Source organism: Chiloscyllium punctatum, chromosome 10 (genome assembly GCF_047496795.1).
Source record: "Chiloscyllium punctatum isolate Juve2018m chromosome 10, sChiPun1.3, whole genome shotgun sequence".
Lineage (NCBI taxonomy): Eukaryota > Metazoa > Chordata > Chondrichthyes > Orectolobiformes > Hemiscylliidae > Chiloscyllium > Chiloscyllium punctatum.
Genome location: NC_092748.1, coordinates 115,389,737 through 115,415,524, shown reverse-complemented (window position 1 = coordinate 115,415,524; position 25,788 = coordinate 115,389,737). Strand labels below are relative to the sequence as shown.

The 25,788-nt window shown below is 47.5% G+C and overlaps 1 protein-coding gene across 1 annotated transcript in view; it reads left to right on the top strand.

Annotated features, from left to right (window-relative positions):
• The first annotated feature begins 1,629 nt into the window (after positions 1 to 1,629).
• LOC140482465 (anion exchange protein 3-like) overlaps positions 1,630 to 25,788 on the top strand; it is a 227,358-nt gene continuing 203,199 nt past the window's right edge. Inside the window, exon 1 of the mRNA XM_072579984.1 lies at positions 1,630 to 1,790. The gene's annotated coding sequence lies outside the window, so the exon portion shown is untranslated. The remainder of the gene's footprint in view (positions 1,791 to 25,788) is intronic.

The following is a 25,788-nucleotide window of genomic DNA, read 5'->3' as shown; positions in this document are numbered from 1 at the left end:
TACCTTTTAAATTAGCCTGCTCGGCACACCCTCCTCATTCCTGAAGAAGGGCTCATGCCCGAAACGTCGATTCTCCTGCTCCTTTGATGTTGCCTGACCTGCTGCGCTTTTCCAGCAACACATTTTCAACTTTAAAATGATGTCCCATTGTTACTGACCCTTAGACTAAGGGGAACAACTGTTCTCAATTAATCCTGTCCTTGCCCATCCTAATCACCTAACACCCCTCTCAGGAAGCTCCCCCTCCACCAACCTTCTCTCCAATAAAGAAAACAACCTGTGCTTCTCCAGCCTCTTAGTATCTGAAATGTTCCATCCCAGGCAACCTCCTGGTGAATCTCCTTTGAACCCACTCCATCACAATTACATCCTTCCTATATTCTGGACCCCACAACTGCATACAGTACTCCAGCTGTGGCCTAACCAAAGGTCTGCACAGGTTCTGGCATAACCACCCTGCTCTTCCAATCAATGCCTTGACTGATAAATGCAAGTTTCCCATATGCCTTTGCAATTGTGGTAGAGTTGCCAACTTTAAGGGCAATTAAATGGTCATTGGATAAACATTTGGATGATAATGGGCGGCACGGTGGCACAGTGGCACAGTGGTTGGCACTGTTGCCTCACAGCGCCAGAGACCCGGGTTCAATTCCCGCCTCAGGCGGGAGGAGTTTGCACATTCTCCCCGTGTCTGCGTGGGTTTCCTCCGGGTGCTCCTCCCAAAGTCCAAAAATGTGCAGGTTAGGTGAATTGGCCATGCTAAATTGCCCGTAGTGTTAGGTGCAGGGGTAAACGTAGGGGAATGGGTCTGGGTGGGTTGTGCTTTGGCGGGTCGGTGTGGACTTGTTGGCCCGAAGGGCCTGCTTCCACACTGTAAGTAATCTAATCTAATCATGGAATAGCGTAGGTTAGATGGGCTTGAGATTGGTTCCACAGGTCGGCGCAACATCGAGGGCCTGTACTGTGCTGTAATGTTCTGTTTGTAACTACCGGAAGAGCCTGCCACCAGGGGTTTGATTAGATTAGATTCCCCTACAGTGTGGAAACAGACCCTTTGGCCCAACAAGTCCACACCGACCCTCTGGAGACTAACCCACCCAGAACCATTTCCCTCTGACTAATGCACCGAACACTATGGGCACTATAGCTGTATTCCTGATGAAGGGCTTTTGCCCGAAACGTCGATTTTACTGCTCCTCAGATGCTGCCTGAACTGCTGTGCTTTTCCAGCACCACTCTAATCTAAACTCTGGTTTCCAGCATCTGCAGTCATTGTTTTTACCTACTAGGGGCAATTTAGCATGGCCAATTCACCTGACCTGCACATCTTTGGATTGTGGGAGGAAACCCACACAGACACGGGGAGAACGTGCAAACTCCACACAAACAGTCACCCGCGGCTGGAATCGAACCTGGGTTCCTGGTGCTGTGAGGCAGCAATGCTAACCGCTGAGCCACTGTGCCGCCCCTTGGTCTGTGACCAAGCTCCCTAAGACTCCTCTGAGCCTCCTAAATTCCTGGTTCACTCCCTTCACACCCCCTTCCCTCCAGTCTTGCCAGGCCGAAGGGCTGCTATGTGAATGCAGTGTCGTTGCTGTTGTTGTTGCTGTGAGTTGCCTGCCTTTCTCGAGGCCGTGGGGTTTTAATTGCCAGGGAGTGATGATGTCACGAGCAACTGGGCAGACTGGAAGCTGAGGCAGAGAGTGTGGATGAAGCTGCCTACTCCCACTGAGACTGAACAGAGACACACAGAAACCCTGAGCTGGCTGCAGGAAACACCACCCTGTCAGGTAGGTCCAGAAAACACTCTCGCTGCCTGCAACAAATCATTCACTCGCCCTCCAACCAGAGCTCCCTTCTCAGTTAGAAAAAGGAGCTTTCTCCCTCTTTGGGGGAATGGAAACGACTCCTAATGTTCCCTTTGTTTTTTTTTTGAGGGAGATGAATGAGGGCGTGGGTTTGGCCAAGGAGTACAGATGGTTTAACCGGGGAGGATGAGAGATAATTAGCGATGAGAAAATCCCAAGGCAGGGGCGAGGAGGAGAATGTGTTTATTTCCACGCAGTGAGGAGTTGCTGTAATCTGGAACACGCTGCCTGAAAGGGAGCAGATTCAGCAGGAACTTTCCAAAGGAATTTGGATAAATTCTTGCCATTTTTAAAAAAAATCGATATGGTTGCTCCCAGGAGGTGGGTGTCCCTGGTGGTGGCAGTGTTTATTACCCAGCTCCGAATGGTCCCTGGAGGAGGAGCTGGCGAGCTGCTGTTAGGGAATGAAATACTTACAGGCTGGTGGGCGGACGATGGAAGGGAGGGGACATTTGGCTAAATTTCAAAGAGCTTCCAATGGGCTGAATGGCCTCCTCCTGTTGCTATTTGGTTTCATGGTGAGTGGTCAGGGAGGGCCATTGAGGATTGTGTCTGTGTGTAGGTGTGTCTGTTTTTGTATATGTGTACGCGTGTTTGAGTTTGGCCGAGACGTTGATTTTCCTGCTCCTCAGATGCTGCCTGAACTGCTGTGCTTTTCCAGCACCACTCTGATCTAGACTCTGGTTTCCAACATCTGCAGTCATTGTTTTTACCTACTATGGGCAATTTAGCATGGCCAATTCACCTAACCTGCACATCTTTGGATTGTGGGAGGAAACCCACGCAGACATGGGGAGAATGTGCAAACTCCACACAAACAGTCACCCGCGGCTGGAATCAAACCTGGGTTCCTGGTGCTGTGAGGCAGCAATGCTAACCGCTGAGCCACTGTGCCACCCCTTGGTCTGTGACCAAGCTCCCTAAGATTCCTCTGAGCCTCCTAAATTCCTGGTTCACTCCCTTCACACCCCCTCCCTCCAGTCTTCCCAGGCCGAAGGGCTGCTACGTGAATTTGTGCCTGTGTGTGTGCATGCACATGTGTGTTTATGTGTGTCTGCGTACGTGTGTTTGTGCATGTGTGACTATTCATGTATGTGTTTACGAACGTGTGTGTATCTGGGTGCCTAAGTGCATGTGTGAGCATTCATATGTGTTTGTAGTCATGCGTGTCTCTGCGTGTGCCTGTGTTTATGTGCATATGTGCACATGTGCATGTCTGTGTATGTGTGTCTGTGTGCATATGTATGCATCTCTGTGTCTGTGCACATACCTGTGTCTGTGTGTGCATGTGTGCACGTGTGCACGTGTGTGTGTGTGTGTGCGTGCGCGCGTGTGTCTGTGTGCGTATGAATGCATCTCTGTGTCTGTGCACATACCTGTGTCTGTGTGTGCGCGTGTGCATTTGTGTGTGTGTGTGTGTGCGTGCGTGCGCGTGTGTACATGCGCGTGCGTGTGTGTGTGTGTGCGTGCGTGTGTGTGTGTGTGTATGGGTGTGTGCGTGTGTGTATGTGTGTGTGTGCGTGTGTGTATGTGTGTGTGCGTGTGTGTATGTGTGTGTGTGTGTGTGTGTGTGTATGTGTGTGTGTGCTTGTGCGTGTGTGTGTATGTGTGTGTGTGTGCTTGTGCGTGCGCGTGTGTGTGTGTGTGTGCTTGTGCGTGCGTGTGTGTGTGTGCTTGTGCGTGCGTGCGTGTGTGTGCGCATGTGTGTGTGTCTCTATCTCTAATAAAACAGTCCACTTTCCTTACTGACAGAAACTGCCTTTAAGAGCACACTGAAAACATTTGAACTTCCTCACTGACTCACCAAGAGGTTCCACAGTTAGGGTCGGTCTCTGTTAATTACAATATTTCATTTCATTTCATTTCTCTGACTCCACGCTCCCTAAATCACAGCTTTCTCCTACCTATCTGCTATTGTTTAATCTTTTAATACACTCAATGACATAGAATTAATTGAGAATTCACTTAACTTCCAACCGCCTGGTTATAGAGTCATACAGCACAGAAACAGAGCCTTCACTGGGTCAGGGTACAGGGAGCTGGGTATTTCACTGGGTCAGGGTACAGGGAGCTGGGTATTTCACTGGGTCAGGGTACAGGGAGCTGGGTATTTCACTGGGTCAGGGTCAGAGAGATGGTTATTTCACTGGGTCAGGGTACAGGGAGATGGGTATTTCACTGGGTCAGGATACAGGGAGCTGGGTATTTCACTGGGTCAGGGTACAGGGAGCTGGGTATTTCACTGGGTCAGGGTACAGGGAGCTGGGTATTTCACTGGGTCAGGGTACAGGGAGCTGGGTATTTCACTGGGTCAGGATACAGGGAGCTGGGTATTTCACTGGGTCAGGGTACAGGGAGATGGGTATTTCACTGGGTCAGGGTACAGGGAGCTGGGTATTTCACTGGGTCAGGGTACAGGGGGCTGGGTATTTCACTGGGTCAGGGTACAGGGAGCTGGGTATTTCACTGGGTCAGGGTACAGGGAGCTGGGTATTTCACTGGGTCAGGGTACAGGGAGCTGGGTATTTCACTGGGTCAGGATACAGGGAGCTGGGTATTTCACTGGGTCAGGGTACAGGGAGCTGGGTATTTCACTGGGTCAGGGTACAGGGAGCTGGGTATTTCACTGGGTCAGTGTACAGAGAGCTGGGTATTTCACTGGGTCAGGGTACAGGGAGCTGGGTATTTCACTGGGTCAGGGTACAGGGAGCTGGGTATTTCACTGGGTCAGGGTACAGGGAGTTGGGTATTTCACTGGGTCAGGGTACAGGGAGCTGGGTATTTCACTGGGTCAGGGTACAGGGAGTTGGGTATTTCACTGGGTCAGGGTACAGGGAGCTGGGTATTTCACTGGGTCAGGGTACAGGGAGCTGGGTATTTCACTGGGTCAGGGTACAGGGAGATGGGTATTTCACTGAGTCAGTGTAAAGGGAGCTGGGTATTTCAGGAACACAGAACACAGACCAAAACAACACAGGAACTGGCCCTTCGGCCCATCATGTCTGCACTGACCATGATGCCATTCTAAACTAATCCCATCTGCCTGTACGTAGTTCATATCCCCTTATTGTGTTCATGTGTCTGTCTCAATGCATCAATCAGATTTATAATCATCTAGAGAAGAATAAGTTGATTAGGGATAGTCAGCAAGGTTTTGAGAAGGGTAGGTCGTGCCTCACAAACCTTATTGAGTTATTTGAGAAGGTGACCAAACAGGTAGATGAGAGTAAACCGGTTGATGTGGTGTATATGGATTTCAGCAAGGTGTTCGATTAGGTTCCCCACAGTGGGATATTGCACAAAATCTTCAAGGAGAAAGTGAGGACTGCAGATGCTGGAGATCAGAGCTGAAAATGTTTTGCTGGAAAAGCGCAGCAGGTCAGGCAGCATCCAAGGAGCAGGAGAATCGACATTTCAGGCATGAGCCCTTCTTCAGGAATGAGGAAAGTGTGTCCAGCCGGCTAAGATAAAAGGTAGGGAGGAGGGACTTGGGGGAGGGGCATTGGAAATGCGATAGGTGGAAGGAGGTCAAGGTGAGGGTGATAGGCCGGAGTGGGGGTGGGGGCGGAGAGGTCAGGAAGAAGATTGCAGGTTAGGAAGGCGGTGCTGAGTATGAGGGATTTGACTGAGACAAGGTGGGGGGAGGGGAAATGAGGAAACTGGAGAAATCGGAGTTCATCCTTTGTGGTTGGAGGGTTCCTAGGCGGAAGATGAGGCGTTCTTCCTCCAACCGGCGTGTTGCTATGGTCTGGCGATGGAGGAGTCCAAGGACCTGCATGTCCTTGGTGGAGTGGGAGGGGGAGTTGAAGTGTTGGGCTACGGGGTAGTTGGGTTGGTTGTCATTTATTGCATTTACTGCATCCGCTGCACCCGATGGGCCTCCTCTACATTGGGGAGACAGGCCGCCTACTTGTGGAACGTTTCAGAGAACACCTCTGGGACACCCGGACCAACTTTGTACACCCCAGTGCAACACCGTCATCTCCAAATCAGTAAGATTCTTGGTAGTGTAAATGAGCAGAGAGATCTCGGTGTCCATGTACACAGATCCTTGAAAGATGCCACCCAGGTTGACAGGTTTGTTAAGAAGGCACACAGTGTTTTAGTTTTTATTAATAGAGGGATCGAGTTCTGGAACCATGAGGTTATGCTACAGCTGGTGCGGCTGCACTTGGAGTATTGTGTACAGTTCTGGTCACCGCATCACAAGAAGGATGTGGAAGCTTTGGAAAGGGTGCAGAGGAGATTTACTAGGATGTTGCCTGGTATGGAAGGAAAGGTCTTATGAGGAAAGGCTGAGGGACTTGAGACTGTTTTTGTTGGAGAGAAGAAGGTTGAGAGGCGACTTAATAGAGACATATAAGATAATGAGGGTTAGATAGGATGGACAGGGAGAGCCTTTTTCCAAGTATGAGTACGGCGAGCACGAGGGGACATAGCTTTAAATTGAGGGGTGATAGATATAGGACAGATGTCAGAGGTAGTTTCTTTACTCAGAGAGTAGTAAGGGTATGGAATGCTTTGCCTGCAACGGTAGTAGATTCACCAACTTTAAGTACATTTAAGTCGTCATTGGACAAGCATATGGACGTACATGGAATAGTGTAGGTGGGATGGGCTTCAGATTGGTATGACAGGTCGGTGCAACATCGAGGGCCGAAGGGCCTGTACTGCACTGTAATGTTCTATGTTGCAATGGTATTCACATCTACTACCTCCTCTGACCATACATTCCAGGCACCTACCACTTTGACAGACTTCTTCACTGTCCACTCTACCACAAACATTGGTGTCATCCACAAATTTACTAACCAGGACCTAAACAGTAACTGTTCCTCACAGAAGGTAGTGTGGGTGTGGAATGAACTGCCAGAGGAAGTAGTACAGACAATTATAACATTTGTCAGGTACACCACAGATTCACCTTTACCCTGATCCAGTGAAATACCCATCTCCCTTTACACTGATGCAAGAAATGCAAAACTTGCGCCCACGCCTCCCCCCTCACTTCTCTCCAAGGCCCCAAGGGATCCTTCCATATCCGTCACAAATTCACCTGCACCTCCACACACACGGTGGCACAGTGGTTAGCACAGCTGCCTCACAGCGCCAGGGACCCTGGTTCAATTCCTGCCTCAGGCGACTGACTGTGTGGAGTTTGCACGTTCTCCCGTGTCTGCGTGGGTTTCCTCCCACAGTGCAAAGATGTGCAGGTCAGGTGAATTGGCCATGCTAAATTGCCCATAGTGTTAGGTAAGGGGTAAATGTAGGGGTATGGGTGGGTTGCACTTCGGCGGGTCAGTGTGGACTTGTTGGCCCAAAGGGCCTGTTTCCACACTGTAATGTAATGTAATGTAATCTAATCTAATCTAAACATCATTTACTGCATCCGCTGCACCCGATGTGGCCTCCTATACATTGGGGAGACAGACCGCCTACTTGAGGAACGTTTCAGAGAACACCTCTGGGACACCCGCACCAATCAACCCAACCGCCCCGTGGCTGAACACTTTAATTCCCCCTCCCATCTCCACCAAGGACATGCAGATCCTTGGCCTCCTCCATCACCAGACCATGGCAACACGACGCCTGGAGGAAGGAGGACTCATCTTCCGCCTAGGAACCCTCCAACCACAAGGGATGAATGCAGATTTCTCCACCTTCCTCATTTCCCCTCCCCCCACCTTTTCTCAGTCCCAACCCTCAGACTCAGCACCACCTTCTTGACCTGCAATTTTCTTCCCGACCTCTCTGCCCCCACCCCCTCTCCGGCCTATCACCCTCACCTTAACCTCCTTCCACCTATCGCATTCCCAACACCCCTCCCCCAAGTCCCTCCTCCCTACCTTTTATCTTAGCCTGCTTGGCCCACCCTCCTCATTCCTGAAGAAGGGCTTATGCCTGAAATGTCGATTCTCCTGTTCCTTGGATGCTGCCTGACCTGCTGCGCTTTTCCAGCACCACATTTTTAATCCCTTTACACTGACTCAGTATAATACCCAGTGAAGTACCCAACTCCCTTTACACTGACCAAGTACAATAACCAGCTTCCTTTACCCTGGCATCTCTCTGTGTTGTATACCAGCCATCGAGGAAGTGACCAAGTTGATAGATGAAGGAAGGGCTGTTGATGTCATATACATGGACTTTAGTAAGGTGTTTGATAAAGTTCCCCATGGTCGACTCATGGAGAAATTGAAGTCACATGGTGTGCAGGGTGTTCTAGCTCGGTGGATAAAGAACTGGTTGAGCAACAGGAGACAGAGAGTAGTAGTTGAAGGGAGTTTCTCGAAATGGAGAAAGGTGACCAGTGGTGTTCCACAGGGGTCAGTGTTGGGGCCACTGTTGTTTGTAATATACACAAACGATCTGGAAGAGGGCACTGTTGGTATGATCAGCAAGTTTGGTGGGCGTTTGGAACGCGTTGCCAGCAGAGGTGGTAGAGGCAGGCACAGTAGATTCATTTAAGATGCGTCTGGATAAATACGAGGAGGTGGGGAGCAGAGGGATACAGATGCTTAGGAATTGACCAACAGGTTTAGACAGTACATTTGGATCTGCTCAGGCTTGGAGGGCCGAAGGGCCTGGTCCTGGGCTGCAAATTTTCTTTGTTCTTTGTTTTTTATCCAGTCAAAGGAGCTAACTGAACCTTTAGATTGCTTATATCTGCAACTCCTCGATCCTGCATCTATGAATCTCTGGAGTGTAACTTCAACCCAGGATCTTCTCATTTGGGAGAATATTCCTCAGGGAAGGAGACAGTGAGGTTTCAGCTGGAATAATTCACTGGGAATGCTAGCTAACAGGCTCAATGTGCAGAGATCAGGCTGACACAGTTTAATTGGGCTTGTTCTTTCAAAGAGAGAGGATTTTAATTCCTGACTGTAACAATTAGCTCCTGCAGTCGGGCCTGTGTTTGAAGCATTGATATCATGCTGCTGATCTGAAGGGTCATGCCAGCTGTCAACAGGGACAGATATTGCTGAACTCTGTGCTCGGATGTTCTAATCAAGTGGGGTTTTCATAATCCCATCAACTTCCCATAATTTTCCTTTGCCCTTTTTTTTCCCTATCAACTAGATGCAAGATCCAGGGGATGGTATCCAAGGTGGGAGGGAGTGAGGGTGCCGGGAGGAGAGAAGGGATGAGAGATGCAGGGAGTTCAGGAGGGTGTCTAGGGGATAAAGCAGCTCAGATCTAGAGGGAGTGTGAGGAATAAAGCAGACCCGATCCAGTGGGAGGGTCTGTTTATTACTGAGAGTCTTGTGAGTGAATCTGTCGCCAGGCTGTTTGACCACAGTTGTTGAGATTGGGGTTATTCTGACACTGGGTGTTAATCATACCTGGGATGTGGGTGTCACTGACCGGGCCTACATTTATTGCCCACCTCGTTGAGAAGGTGGTGCAGATCTGTTGGCCTGAACAGCTGTCGTACTTGGGGGTGTAGTTAAATCCACAAATCTATTAAGGAGCAAGTTGACATTCAGTGCTGTCTGATGAAATACTGAGCTAAGCTTGAAACTGAATAGGAGACAGGGAATGAAAGCAGATCTAAATGTAGTGACTATAAAGGACCTTATAGAATATGAGTTCCCAGATTGGGGCCGTTAACCTGGTCCAATTAGGGAACCCTGGCTGACAGATATAAACAGGAGGGTCAGAGGTTCTATTCACTTTGAGAGCTGGCTTTGCGGGAGCTGGATCTGTGTCAAGTAGAATCCATGTGTAAATAAAGGGGGACTTGGTGATGGGCTATCGGCCTCTGTAAAGTTATTTCAGTGGTGATGAGAAAACAAATGCTTCTGAAGATATTCACTCACAGCAATCGTCGTTGAGTTGAGGTCAGCCTTTCTGACATCATGCCGTCATTTGGGAAGCTTGACTCGTTCAATCCTCCCTTTGAACACTGGGCCCAGCATGTGGAAAGAATACATCGTATTTTCTGGGCAAATGTCGCTGGGGCAGATGAAAAGCAACGAAGTAATTCTCCTGTAAGTTTGTGGACCTGCAGCTTTTTCGGTCATTAGGATCCTTATTGTTTCCTGAGGCACCAGGAACTGAAACCTTTTAAGAGTGACAGATTTCCCAGATGCCCCAGAGAGCTTGTGGATTAAACTAGTGCCCAGAACTCCATATTTAGCGTGCTGACGTTGGAACCGCAAGACAAAGAACAAAACAAATTACAGCACAGGAACAGGTCCTTTGGCCCTCCAAGCCTGCACTGATCCAGATCCACTATCTAAACCTGTCACTTATTTTCTGAGGATCCTTCTGGCCTGTCACAGGCCTCACCTCGTGAAAACCCATAAGCGAGGCTGGACCAGGGAACACGGTAACCTGACATTGAGGAGGCCTGACCGAACAGGCCACAAGACCCTCTGGAATGCTCAAGCCTGTAACTGGTGCCCAGGATTCCATTGGAAGCAAACACTTACCTCTCGGAACAACGAATATTCCTCACCGATGCCCAGGACTGACCGGGAACAGTGACCTACCCCGGAAACGTGGGAGATGCCTAGCCTTCAGGTGAAACTGAAACTATGAGGTTTCAAGTTCCCCCCCCATCCCCAGCATACTCCTTGCAAATGACCAAGCTTTTGAAAAACAAGCTGGTTGACCTTAAAGCTAGACTCACCTTCCAAAGGGAGTGGAGGGGCAGCTGTGTACTCTGTTTTAGAGAGACATGGCTCACTCCTGTTACACCTGACTAGACCAGAGGGTTTCCTAGTTCACCAGTTCACTGAAGATGTTGCCTGATCTACTGTGCTTTTCCAGCACCACACTCTCGACTCTGATCTCCAGTCCTCACTTTCTCCCAATTAAGATTGCTGCCTCACAGTGCCAAGGAACCAGGTTCGATTCCACCCTAGGGTGACTGTGCAAACTCCACACAGACATTCTCCCTGTGTCTGCGTGGGTTTCCTCTGGATGCTCCGGTTTCCTCCCACAGCTCAAAGATTAGATTAGATTACTTACTTACAGCGTGGAAACAGGCTCTTTGGCCCAACAAGTCCACACCGATCCTCCGAAGAGCAACCCACCCAGACCCATTCCCCTACATTTACTCCTTCACCTAACACTACAGGCAATTTAATATGGCCAATTCACCTAACCTACACATCTTTGGACTGTGGGAGGAAACTGGAGCACCCGGAGGAAACCCACGCATCCACGGGGAGAATGTGCAAACTCCACACAGACAGTTGCCTGAGGCGGGAATTGAACCCAGGTCTCTGGCGCTGTGAGGCAACAGTGCTAACCACTGTGCCACCGTGCCACCCACGTGTGCAGGTCATGTGGATTGGTCATGGGAAATTGCCCCATAGTGTTCAGGGATGTGTAGATTAGGTGTTTTAGTCAGGGGTAAATGGAGAGTAATAACGTAGCGCAATGGTTCTGGGTGGGTTACTCTTCAGTGTGGATGTATTGGGCCAAATGGCCTGTTTCCACACTAAAGGGATTCTATGAAGACAGCAATGAAGTGGAATTTCTTCAAGGGTATTGAATCTGTGGAATTCTTTACTGCAGAGGGCTGTTGATGTTGGGTGTTTAAGGATATTCAAGGCTGAGTCAGACAGATTTTTGTTAAGGAAGGGAATCAAGGATTATGGAGAAAGGGTAGAAAAGTGGAGTTGACAATGACCAGATCAGCCATGATCTCACTGAGCGGGGGAGCAGAGCAGCTGGGCAGAATGGCCCACTTCTGCTCTATGTCTTCTGGTCTTATAGTACTGCAGGATTATCGAAGGTTTGATTTTTGCATTGTCTATGTTTCCTCATGCCTTCATCTCACTGACATTGTCATCCTCCATTGTTCCTACCTTCTTGCTCTTCCTTATCTCCGGTGTGGAGGTGCTGGTGTTGGACTGGGGTGGGCAAGCTCAGAAGTCATGTGACACCAAGTTTGTTTGAAATCTCAAGCTTTCGGAGCACTGTTCCATCGCCTGACGAAGAATTAGCGCTCCGAAAGATTGTGATTTCGAATAAACTTGGTGTCGTGTGACTCCTGACCTTTTCTTATCTTCCTCTCTGCAACAGTAACGTTGCAACATGTTGACCAGACAGAACCAGTATATCTGACCCACAATCTGGAGGGTCTACCAGCTCCATGGACTGTGTTTGTGATCCACTGAGTCCCACTGCCTCCACTGTTAAGGTAACAATTCATTTCAGCTCCAACTTGAAATCACCAAACCTCGGAATTGTTACACTGCAAAAAGAGGCCATTCAGTCCATCAAGCCTGTACTAGCTCTTCATACATGCATCAGTATCTAGTATCAAACTGCAGGTCTTTTCTCCCTTTACAGCATTCCCATCCCGTGCCCTCTTGAATGTTTTAATCTGCCTCCACCAAACCTCCAGGCACTGTGTTTCGCTGTCTGAAAAGGATTTTTAAAGATTTACCTGCAGCTCATTTGATCAATAGTTAGCATAGTGCATCACAGAACCAGGGACCCGGGTTCGATTCTACCCTTGGGGGACTGTCGGTGTGGAGTTTGTACATTTTTCCCTGACCCTGCGTAGGTTTCCTCCCACAATCCAAAGATGTGCAGGTTACGATGGAATGGTCATGCTAAGTTGCCCATAGTGTCCATGGATGAGTATGCTAGATGGATCAGCCATGGGTTACAGGGATAGAGTAGGCGAGTGGGTTGAATGCCTTCAGAGGGTAAGTATGGATTCAATAGGCAGAATGGCCTGCTTCCACAGTGTAAGGACTCTATGATGTGGGGAGTATTCCATCACACTCCTGACTTGTAGATGGGTGAACAAAGGGACAGGCGTTGGGGTGTCAGGAGGTAAGTTACTGGATTCCTAAACTCACAACATTCCACGTTGCCTCAGTTGGAGAAGATTTAATCAATGATTCTTTTGAATAATTACATTTTATTTTCCCCACAGCCCTTGATTCCCTTACAAATTAAAAACCTATCTGTCTCAGCATTGAATATACTTATTGACCCAGCCTGGACAGGAAAGAATTCAAACAAGGGTCCAGAGTTCCAAAAGGTGCCATGAAATGTCTTTGGCAAATAAGATTAAGGAAAATCCACAGGCATTTTATCCATATATTAGGAGCAGGAGGGTAACTAGGGAAAGACTAGGCCCACTCAAGGACAAAAGTGGGAATTTGTGTGTGGAGCCAGAGGAAATGGGTGAGGTCCTTAATCTATACTTTGTATCAGTATTCACAAAAGAGAAGGATATGGTGGATGGTGAGTTGAAAGAGGGGAATGTTGGGTGTTTTAAAAAGCCTAAATGTAGGCAAGTCCTCAGGACCTTGAGTCTGGAGTCATACAGCACGAAAACAGACACTTTGGCTCAACTTGTCTATGCTGACCCTGTTTTCCCTAACCTGAGCTAGTCTCATTTTCCTTCGTTTGGCCTATATCCCTCTAAACTATCCATGTACCTGTCCAATGTATTTTAAATGTTGTAAATATACTCGCCTCTACCACTTCCTCTGACTGCTCGTTCCACACACGCACCACCCTCTGAGTGAAAGTGTTGCCCCTCAGGTCCCTTTGTAATCTTTCCCCTCTCATCTTAAACCGATGCCCACTAGTTTTGAACTCCCCTTCCCTGAGGAAAAGACCTTGGGTATTCACCTTATCTACGCCCCTAAAGATTTTATAAACCTCAATAAGGTCACCCCTCATCCTCCCGCGTTCCGGGGAAAAAGTCCCAGCCTATCCAGCCCATCCCTACAACTCAAACCGTCCAATCCCAATAACATCCTTGCAAATCATTTTTGCACCCTTTCCAGTTTAATAATATCCTTCCTGTACCAGACTAAAACTTGCACAATGCTCCAATTGTGGCCTTATCAATGTCTTGTAAAGCTGTAACATAATATCCCAACTCCTGTACTCAATGCTCTGCCTGATAAAGGCAAACTTGCCAAGTGCCTTCTTCACTACCCTGTCTACCCGGTGACGCCACTTTCAAGGAACAATGTCCTGCACCCCTAAGTCTCCACTTGACAATACACCCAGGGCCCCACCATTAACTATATAAGCCCTGCCCTGTTTGTCTGATTAAAATGCACCACCTCGCATTTTTTTAAAATTAAACTCCATCTGCCATTCCTCAGCTCATTGGCCCAGTTGATCAAGATCCCATTATACTCGGATATGATTGCACAATGTTCAGCACCATTCACAACTCCTCAGATACTAAAGCAGTCCGTGTTCAAATGCAACAAGAACTGGACAATATCCAGGCTTGGCCTGACAAGTGGTAAATAACATTCACGCCACATGGATGCCAGGCTATGACCATCTAACCACCAACCTTTAACATTCAATGGTGTTACCATCTGAATCCCCCACTATCACCATCCTGGGGATACTCATTGATCAGAAACTCAGCTGGACTCACCACATAAACACAGTGGCTACAAGAACAAGTCAGAGGCTAGGAATTCTGCAGAAAATAACGCACCTCCTGACTCTTCAAAGCCTGTCCACCATCTACAAGGCAAAAGTCAAGAGTGTGATGGAATACTCCCCACTTGCCTCGATGGGTGCAGCTCCAACAACACTCAAGAAGCTTGACACCATCCAGGACAAAGCAGCTGCTTGATTGGCAACACATCCACTAACACCCACTCCCTCCACCACCGACACTCAGTAGCAGCAGTGTGTACTATCTACAATGCGCACTGCAGAAATTCACCAAAGATCCTCAGACAGTGAAGTCAAGAAAAGATTCCACATTACAGAAGAGAGGCGGGAGAAGTCTTAAACCCCAGTGATCCGATCAAATGTATCCCAGGACGTTGTCGAAAGCTAGGGAAGAAGTTATGGGGCCCCAGCCAAGATATCTGTATCACCAACAACAATGGGGGAAGGGGCCAGAAGACTGAAGGGTGGCTAATGCTGTGCCACTATTTCAGAAGGGTGGAAGAAATCCAGGGGACTCCAGACTGGTGAGACTGACATATGTGATGGGTACGTTATTGGAGAGGATTCTGAGGGACAGGATTTACATGCATTTTGGAAAACCAAGGGATGATTAGGGATACTCAGCATGGTTTTAGATTAGATTAGATTAGATTACTTACAGTGTGGAAACAGGCCCTTCGGCCCAACAAGTCCACACCGCCCCACCGAAGCGCAACCCACCCATACATTTACCCCTTACCTAATACTACGGGCAATTTAGCATGGCCAATTCACCTGACCTGCACATCTTTGGACTGTGGGAGGAAACCGGAGCACCCAGAGGAAACCCACACAGACACGGGGAGAACGTGCAAACTCCACACAGTCAGTCACCTGAGGCAGGAATTGAACCCGGGTCTCTGGCGCTGTGAGGCAGCAGTGCTAACCACTGTGCCACCGTGCTGCCCACGAAAATCGTGTCTCACAAATTTGGCTGAATTATTTGAAGAAGTGACCAACAAGATGAATGATGGCAGAGCAGTAAACATTGTCTACATGGTCTTTAACAAGACCTTCAACAAAGCTCCTCTGGTAGTCTGCTTAATAAGGTTAAATCACATTGATTCAGGGATCCAGAGAGAGGTAGCCAATTGAATGCACATAGGTTTGATGGGTAGGAGACAGAGGGTGGTGGTGGTGGAAGCCTGTGCCCAGCGGTGTGCCACAAGGATCGGTGCTGGGTCCACTGTTGTTTGTCATTTATATAAATAATTTGGATGAGAATTTAGGAGGCATAGATGGTAAGTTTGTGGATGACACCAAAATTGATGTTATAGTGGACACTGAAGAAGGTTTCTTATTTATTTGTGCATCACTGGCTGGGCCCAGCATTTATTGCCCGTCCCTAGTTGCCCCTTGAGACGTTAGTGGTGAGGTGCCTTCTTGAACTGCTGCAGTCCATGTGCTGTAGGTAGACCCACAATGCCCTCAGGGAGGGAATTCCCTAGTTTCATGTCTTTCTCCACAGTAAATACTGACCCAAAATTGGCAATTTAGGATCTCACTTATCTCCTATTGATTTTTAAGATGCCCTATTCTCTCTCTAGTTACTCTTTTGCCCTCAATGTATTTGTAGAATCTCTTTGGATTCTCTTTAACCTTATTTGCCAAAACTGTCTCATGTTCCCTCTTTGCCCTCCTGATTTCCCTCTTAAGTGTACTCCTACACCCCCCAATAGTCCTCAAGGGATCACTTGATCCCAGCTGTCTCTACCTGACATACGCCTCCTTCTTTTTCTTGATCAGTGCCTCAATATCTCCAGTCATGAGGTGTTCCCTACTCCTGCCTGCCTTGCCCTCAAACTAACAGGAACATGCTGCCCTGAACTCTTGTTATCTCGCTTTTGAAAACCTTCCACTTGCTGGACACCCCTTTCCCTGTGGACACCTGATGGGATCTATCCCAGAATACTGAGGGAGGCAATTGCTGGGGCCTTGTATGATATATTTACATCCTCTTTAGTCACAGGATAGGAGGCAGAGGACTGGGGAATAGCTAACGTTGTTCCTTTATTTAAGAAGGGCAGGGATACTCTGGGAAATTACAGGTGAGCCTAACTTCAGTGGTAAGGAATTACTGGAGAAGATTCTTAGGGATAAGAATTGCTTGCATTTGGAAAAATGTGGACTTATTAGTGACAGGCAGCAGGGCTTTGAGCGGGGGTGGTCATGCCCCAGAAAGTTGATTGAGGAATTAATAAAGGTGATTGATGAGGGCGGGGCAGTAGATGTTGTCTACATGGGTTTTAACAAGGCCTTGGACAAGGCCCCTGATGGCAGCCTGATACAAAAGGTGAAGGCACATGGGATCTATGATGAGTAGATAAGATGGACACAGAACTGGCTTGGTCATGGAAGACAGAGATAAGCAATGGAAGGGTGTTTTTCTGACTGGAGATCTGTGACCAGTGGTGTCCTGCAGGATCAGTGCTGGGACCCCCTTTTTTTGTACTATATGTAAATGATTTGGAGGAGAATATATGTGGCCTGATGAGTAAGTTTGTAGATGATGCAAAGATTAGGGGAAATGTGGAGGGTGAGGATTGCCAGAGAATAGATAAGCTGGAGACTTGGGCAAGGAAATGGCAGATGGAAATTAATCTGGACAAATGCGAGGTGACATGTTGAAGATCTAATGTGGGAGGGAAGTACACAGTAATAGCAGAACCCTTAGTAGCATCAGCATACAGAGGGATCTAGGTGTACAGGTCCACGTTCCCCTCAACATGGCAGCCCAAGTGGAAAAGATGGTCAAGGAGGCATATGGCATGTTTACCTTCATCAGTCAGGGCATACAGTATAAACATTGGCAAGTCACTTTGCAGCTGAACAGGACTTTAGTTAGTCCACTTTTGAAATATTGCATATGGTTATGTTCACCACACACCAGAAATTTGTGGATGCTTTGGAGAGGTTGCAAGTACAGTTTATCAGGATGTTGCCTTGTTTGGAGGGTATTAACAAGGAGGTAGAAGTGGTTTGTTTTCACTTGAATATCACAGATGAGGGGCGACCTGATATAAGTTTAGAAATTTATGAGAGGCATGGGCAGAATGGATAGTTGGAGTCTTTCCCAGGGAAGTAATGTCAGATACCAGAGGACATAGGTTTAAGGTGAAGTGTGGTAATTGAAAGGAGAGGCAGGTTGTTTACACAGGGGGTAGGGAGTCCTGAAATACTCTGTCAGAGGAAGTGGTGGGGGTGGATACAATAGCAACGTTTAAGAGGCATCTTTACGGGCACATGAACAGGCAGGGAATAGAGGGATATGGACCATGTAGAGTCAAGTTTAGAAAGGCATAATATGTTGGTACAGTCTTAGTGGGCCGAAGGGCCTATTCTTGTGATGTACTGTCCTTTGTATCTTTGTTAGCCCTCTGTGGTAAAGAATTCCACCGATCCATTACCCTGTGAGAGAAAGGTAAAAATCACATGACGCCAGGTTATAGTCCCACAGGTTTATTTGGAAGCACTAGCTTTCAGAGCAACGCTCCCTCATCAGGTCGCTTCCCATTGAAGGGCTTTTGCCTGAAATGTCAATTCTTCTGCTCCTCAGATGCTGCCTGACCTGCTGTGCTTTTCCAGCACCGCACTCTCGACTCTGATCACCAGCATCTGCAGTCCTCACTTTACCCTAGTTGATTTTTAACTTTGTCCACCCTAGTCCAACACCAGCATCTGTACATCATGGCCTGTGAGAGAAGGCATTTCTCCTCATCTTTGTCTTGAATGGGCCACCCCTTATCCTGAGATGATGCCCTCTGATCCTAGACTCTCCTACATCACTGTATCGTCAATGCGTAACTCTGTCCAAAGGTATCCAGATTCCCCTGGGGAACCATTTAATTCTGTTAGCTTCTTTCAAGTGAATGATACAGCCCTATGTTGAAAAGCTCATCATGTTAGATGATCAGCTCGTACATATTAAGATGCTTAGCGCACATGAGTTTATAGAAACCCAAAGTAGAAAGACTCACAATCTCTTCAACTAATCCATTAAGTGTGCTGTGCTATTGCTGAATTTATTAGCTCTGGGGCCTGAAGGGGTTTTGTGCTTTGAATATAAAATCAGCCTCTCCTGTGTTGGGAAATTATGTAAGAGTTTTAAATCCTTCCTAAAGTTTCAGTTTCTGGCTCGTAACACATGCTGAGGTTAATAAGGTGTCTGTGGATTCAGAAACCAGGTCAAACAGTTATTTTAAAAAAAACGTAGATTTCATGTTATTTTACCATTTAATGTTGTTGGACATGCGCTGTATCTACCTGACTCTCTGCATGTCCTCTTAATGTAAATACATCTTACTGTCTGATTTAACCTGTGGACAACAATCTAGGTTGTGCCTTTCAGAGTGTTGACCAGGGAGATGGGTGGGTGGACGATCAGTGGGTGGTGTATAATATCTCACGGTCTATCTTTCTGGAGAGTCAATAAACTCGATTCCCAAGCAGGAGATCCTTGGAAATGTACAAAGAGGAATTCTCCTTGGTGTCATGACCTCAGCATTTCTCTCAACAGATTATTTGACCATTACACTGTTCCCCCCAGTTGGTGGGATCTTACTGTGCCCAATGTAACTCAGCCATATTACAACAAAGACTGTATCTCTAAAGCAGCCCACTGACTGTAGAACACAAATGGATTTTTAGCATAACTCCAATCTTCCACAGTAAATACTGACTCTGCACAGTTAGTTAAAAATCACACAACACCAGGTTATAGTTCAACAGAATTCTGTCTTACAATCTTATTCTCCACAACCACCCGATGAAGGAACATCGCTCCGAAAGCTAGTGCTTCCAAATAAACCTGTTGGACTATAACCTGGTGTTGTGTGATTTTTAACTTTGTCCACCCCAGTCCAACACCGGCTTCTCCAAAGGTCATCTGTACAGTGACCCTTGCATTCAGTAAACATTATTATGAATATGTATCTATATTTATGGACTATGTGGATAACTGGAAGATATTGAACTTTTGGACACATTTTGATATGGACATGATTTTAGCCAGGATTCTGAACAGAATCTATGTGTATTCTTCAATATGAGGTCAACAATTTAATGCGAATTGTGTTCCAACTACTGACTACAAAAAGTCAAGTGACTTTGGAACACAGCCAAGTAAAGCTTTTAGGCAGATAACAAGGGGTCCTTAGTGAACTTAATTGCTGGAAAATCTGGATTTGGAAGAGTCTACGGGACCACGTGCTGATGATTGCTTACTAATGCTCTCTGGACTCGATTTCTGGTTTCACAAGCCTTGTGCTCTAACGAGAAGGAAAAGAAAATCTCCAAAATTATCTCTCTCACTTTGGTCAGAGGAATAGAAGTGTGGACCATTTTCTAAATTAGGTTAGGTTCCCTACAGTGTGGAAACAGGCCCTTCGGCCCAACAAGTCCATATCGACCCTCCAAAGAGTAACCCAACCATACCCATTTCCCTCTGACTAATGCACCTAACACTACAGGCAATTTAGTGTGGCCAATTCACCTAACCTGCACATCTTTGGACTGTGGGAGGAAACCTGAGCACCCGGAGGAAACCCACACAGACACGGGGAGAATGTGCAAACTCCACACAGACAGTCGCCCGAGGTTGGAATCAAACCTGGGACCCTGGTGCTGTGAGGCAGCAATGCTAACCAATGAGTCAGCGGGAAATGGAGCAAGGCTTCAGAAATCTGAAGCACAAAGGTACTAAGGAGATTAGTAAGAGAATCAAGGGTTACAGCAGAGGTCAGGAGAATTGGGTTGAGGACCATATCAGCCAAGATCAAATGATGGAGTAGACCAGATGGACTGAATAGGTAAAAATTCTAATTATTTTTTCAGACAACTGGCCAGTAAGAATGTTCTTTCTCTTCTTGCTTTTTTTCAAAATTTCATCTCTGCAGACTCTGTTGTCTTTTGTGTGTGTTTCTGCGGGAGGTTTAAAATTGATATCATTCTAATTATAGTCTGGGTGTCAGCTAGGTTTCCAGTGGGGTTTTTTTTTGAGTGAACTTTGTTTTATAATAAACAAACTATTTTAAGTTAATTGAAGAGTTCTGGTGGGCGGCATGGTGGCTCAGTGATTAGCACTGCTGCCTCACAGCACCGGGGACCCAGGTTCAATCCCTGCCTCGGGCAACTGTCTGTGTAGAGTTTGCACATTCTCCCCGTGTCTGCGTGGGTGTGCTCCAGTTTCTTCCCACAATCCAAAGATGTGCAGGTTAGGTGAATTGTCCATGCTAAATTGCCCTTAGTGCTAGGGGAATGGGTCTGGGTGGGTTACTCTTCAAAGGGTCGGTGTGGACTTGTTGGGCTGAAGGGCCTGTTTCCACACTGTAGGGAATCTAATCGAAAAGTCTCTTATTCTAGCAAGCAGTATAAAGGCAATAAATTGACCATTTTAGCAATTGAGTTTGAACACTCAACGTGTTCAAATATGTGATTGATGGAGCTTTGGGGCTTGATTACCGGGGAATTTCTCTGGTGAACAATTAACATAAACTCACTAAAAGAAGAGGCTCCACATTTATCCCAATTCTTAATGATGGGAGAGCACAGTACATCAGTGCAAAAGATAAGGCTGAAATATTCACAGCAATCTTCAGCTAGGAGTGCCGACTGGATGAAGCATCACAGCCTCCTCCTGAGATCTCCGAGATTACAAATACCAATCTCCAGCCTCCAGTTCACTGCACGTGATATCAAGAGACAGTTGGAGGCACTGGACACTGCAAAGGCTATGGGCCCTGCCAACTTTCCAGTAATAGTACTTAACACTTCCGATCCAGACCTTTCCACAGCTCTCTCTGAACTGTTCTAGCACAGCTACAACACTGGCATCTACCTGACAATGTGGGAAATTGTCGACAAATGTGGAAAAAGCAGGACAAATCCAGCCCAGTCAATTCCCACCCCATCAGTCTACTCTCGATCAACAGTAAAGTGATGGAAGGGGTCAGTAACAGAGCTATCAAGCAGCACCTGCTCCGCACTAACCTGCTCAGTGACGCCCAGTTTGGGTTCCCCCAGGGTCACCCAGCTCCTGACCCCATTACAGCCTTGGGTCAAACATGGACAAAGGAGCTGAATTCCCGAGGGGAGAGGGACAGTCCTTGACATCAAGGCTGCATTCAACCAAGTGTGGCATCAGGGAGCCCTGGCAAAACTGGGATCAAGGGGTATCGGGGGCAAACTCTGTGCTGGTTAGAATCACACTTGACACATAGGAAGATGGGTGTAGTTGTTAGAGGTCAGTCATCTCAGCTGCAGGACATCTCTGCAGTAGTTCCTCAGGGGAGTGTCCCAGGCCCAACCATCTTCTGCTGCTTCATCAATGACCTTCCTTCCATCATAAGTCAGAAGTGAAGATGTTCGCCAGTGATTGCATAATGTTCAGCACCGTTCGTGACTCATCAAATACTGAGGCAGTCCATATTCAAATGCAACAAGAGATGGACAATACCCAGGTTTGGGCTCAAAAGTGGGAAGTAACATTCACATCACACAAATGCCAGGCTATGACCATCTCCAACGAAAAACAATCCTGGCATTCTCCATTGACCAGAAACTAGCTGGACTTGCCACATAAATACAATGGTGACAAGAGCAGGCCAGAGACTAGGAATCCCGAAGTGAATAAGTCAGCTCCTGAGTCAGGAGTGTGATGGAATACTCCCCACTTGCCTGGATGGGTACAGCTGCAATAACACTCGAGAAGCTTGACACCAGCCTGCTTGACTGGCACCACGCCCCCACAGACATCGACTCCCCCCCAACCACTGAGGCACAGCAGAGGGAATGTTTATCATCTACACCACAGAAATTGACAAGGCACCTTGGACAGCACCTTCCAAACCCACGAATGCTACCATCTAGAAGGACAAAGGCAGCAGATACATGGGAACACCATGACTTGCAAATACTCAATCAGGCCACTCACCATCCTGGCTTGGAAATATATCATCAGTACTTCACTGCTGCTGGGTGAAAATTCAGAAACTCCCTCCCTAATGATATTGTGGGTCAACCAATGGCATGTGGACTGCAGCGGTTCAAGAAAGCAGCTGACCACCACATTCCCAAGGGTGGGCAATACATTACCCAGTGATATCCATCTCACAAAACATTTCATAAAAAACACTGTATATTTAAACAGTGAGTGACCTTACCCTGTAATAAACACTGACTCTGTAGTTACAAAGCGAGTGACCCTTATCCCGCTGAATAAACACTGACTCTGTAGTTACAAAGCGAGTGACCCTTATCCCGCTGAATAAACACTGAACCAGGGCTCATGCCTGAAACGTCGATTCTCCTGCTCCTTGGATGCTGCCTGACCTGCTGCGCTTTTCCAGCAACACATTTTCAGCTCTGAATAAATACTACTCTGTACAGTTACACAGCAAGTGACCCTTATTTTGCTGAATAAACACTGACTCTGTACAGTTACCCAGTGAGGAACCTTTACCCTGCTGAATAAACACTGACTCTGTACAGTTACACAGTGAGTGACCCTTGCCCTGCTAAATAAACCCTGACTCTGTACAGTTACACAGTGAGTGCCCCTTACCCTGCTGAAGAAACACTGACTCTGTACAGTTACACAGTGAGTGACCCTTACCCTGCTGAATAAACACTGACTCTGTACAGTTACACAGTGAGTGACCCTTGCCCTGCTAAATAAACCCTGACTCTGTACACTTACACAGTGAGTGACCCTTACCCTGCTGAATAAACACTGACTCTGTACAGTTACACAGTGAGTGACCCTTATCCTGCCGAATAAACACTGACTCTGTACGGTGAAACATCAAGTGACCCTTACCCTGCTGAATAAACACTAGCTCTGGACCGTTACACAGTGAATGACACTTACTCTGCTGAACAAACACCATCTCTATATGGTTCAACAGTGAGTGTCCCTAACCTGCTCAATAAACACTGACTCTGTACAGTTACACAGTGACTTCCCCTTACCCTGCTGAATAAACACTGACTCTGTACGGTTACACAGTGACTTCCCCTTATCCTGCTGAATAAACACTGACTCTGTACGGTTACACCGTGAGTGACCCTTACCCTGCTGAATAAACACTGACTCTGTACGGTTACAGAGTGAGTGACACTTATCCTGCTGAATAAACACTGATTCTGTACGGTTACACAGCGAGTGACCCTTACCCTGCTGAATAAACACTGACTCTGTACGGTTACAGAGTGAGTGACACTTATCCTGCTGAATAAACACTGATTCTGTAAAGTTGCACAGTGAGTGACCCTTACCCTGCTGAATAAACACAGACTCTGAACAGTTACACAGTGAGTTGTACAGTTACACAGTGATTTCCCCTTATCCTGCTGAATAAACACTGACTCTGTACGGTTACACAGCGAGTGACACTTACCCTGCTTAATAAACACTGACTCTGTACAGTTACACAGTGAATGACATCTAAACTTCTGAATAAACACTGACTCTATACAGTTACACCAGAAGTGACCCTTACCCTGCTGAATAAACACTGACTCTGTACAGCTCCACAGTGAGTGACCCTTACCCTGCTGAATAAAAACTGACTCTGGACAGTTACACACGAGTGACCCTTACCCTGTTGAATAAACACTGAATCTGTACAGTTACACAGTGAGTGCCCCTTATCCTGCTGAATAAACACTGACTCTGTACGGTTACACCGTGAGTGACCCTTACCCTGTTGAAAAAACACCAACACTGTACAGTTACACAGCGACTGACCCTTACCCTGCTGAAGAAACACTGACGCTGTACAGTTACACAGTGAATGCCCGTTACCCTGCTGAATAAACACGGACTCTGTACAGTTACACAGCGAGATAAAAACAATGACTGCAGATGCTGGAAACCAGATTCTGGATTAGTGGTGCTGGAAGAGCACAGCAGTTCAGGCAGCATCCAAGGAGCAGTAAAATCGACGTTTCGGGCAAAAGCCCTTCATCAGGAATAAAGGCAGAGAGCCTGAAGCGTGGAGAGATAAGCTAGAGGAGGGTGGGGGTGGGGAGAAAGTAGCATAGAGTAGAATAGGTGAGTGGGGGAGGGGATGAAGGTGATAGGTCAGGGAGGAGAGGGTGGAGTGGATAGGTGGGAAGGAAGATAGGCAGGTAGGACAGGTCATGGAGACAGTGCTGAGCTGGAAGTTTGGAACTAGGATGAGGTGGGGGAAGGGGAAATGAGGAAGCTGTTGAAGTCCACATTGATGCCCTGGGGTTGAAGTGTTCCGAGGCGGAAGATGAGGTGTTCTTCCTCCAGGCGTCTGGTGGTGAGGGAGCGGCGGTGAAGGAGGCCCAGGACTTCCATGTCCTCAGCAGAGTGGGAGGGGGAGTTGAAATGTTTGGCCACGGGGCGGTGTGGTTGATTGGTGCGGGTGTCTCGGAGATGTTCCCTAAAGCACTACGCTAGGAGGCGTCCCGTTTTCCCAATGTAGAGGAGACCACATCGGGAGCAACGGATACAATAAATGATATTGGTGGATGCATAGGTAAAACTTTGATGGATGTGGAAGGCTCCTTTAGGGCCTTGGATGGAGGTGAGGGAGGAGGTGTGGGCGCAGGTTTTACAGTTCCTGCGGTGGCAGGGGAAAGTGCCAGAATGGGAGGGTGGGTTGTAGGGGGGTGTGGACCTGACCAGGTAGTCACGGAGGGAACAGTCTTTGCGGAAGGCAGAAAGGGGTGGGGAGGTAAATATATCCCTGGTGATGGGGTCTGTTTGGAGGTGGCGGAAATGTCGGCGGATGATTTGGTTTATGCGAAGGTTGGAAGGTGGAAGGTGAGCACCAGGGGCGTTCTGTCCTTGTTACGGTTGGAGGGGTGGGGTCTGAGGGCGGAGGTGCGGGATGTGGACGAGATGCGTTGGAGGGCATCTTTAACCACGTGGGAAGGGAAATTGCGGTCTCGAAAGAAGGAGAACGTCTGGTGTGTTTTGTGGTGGAATTGGTCCTCCTGGGAGCAGATACAGCGGAGGCGGAGGAATTGGGAATATGGGAGGCATTTTTGCAAGAGGTAGGCAGACAGCAAGTGACCCTTACCCTGCTGAATAAACATTGACTCTGTACAGTTACACAGTGAGTGCCCCTTACCCTGTTGAATAAACATTGACTCTGTACAGTTACACAGTGAGTGCCCCTTACCCTGCTGAATAAATATTGACTCTGTACAGTTACACAGTGAGTGCCCCTTACCCTGCTGAATAAACACTGACTCTGTACAGTTACACAGTGAGTGCCCCTTACCCTGCTGAATAAACACTGACTCTGTACAGTTACAGAGCAAGTGACCCTTAACCTGCTGAACAAACACTGACTCTGTACAGTTACACAGCGAGTGTCCCTTACCCTGCTGAATAAACACTGACTCTGTACGGTTACACAGTGAGTGTGCCTTACCCTGCTGACTAAACACCGACTCTGTATGGTTACACAGTGAGTGACTCTTACCCTGCTAAATAAAC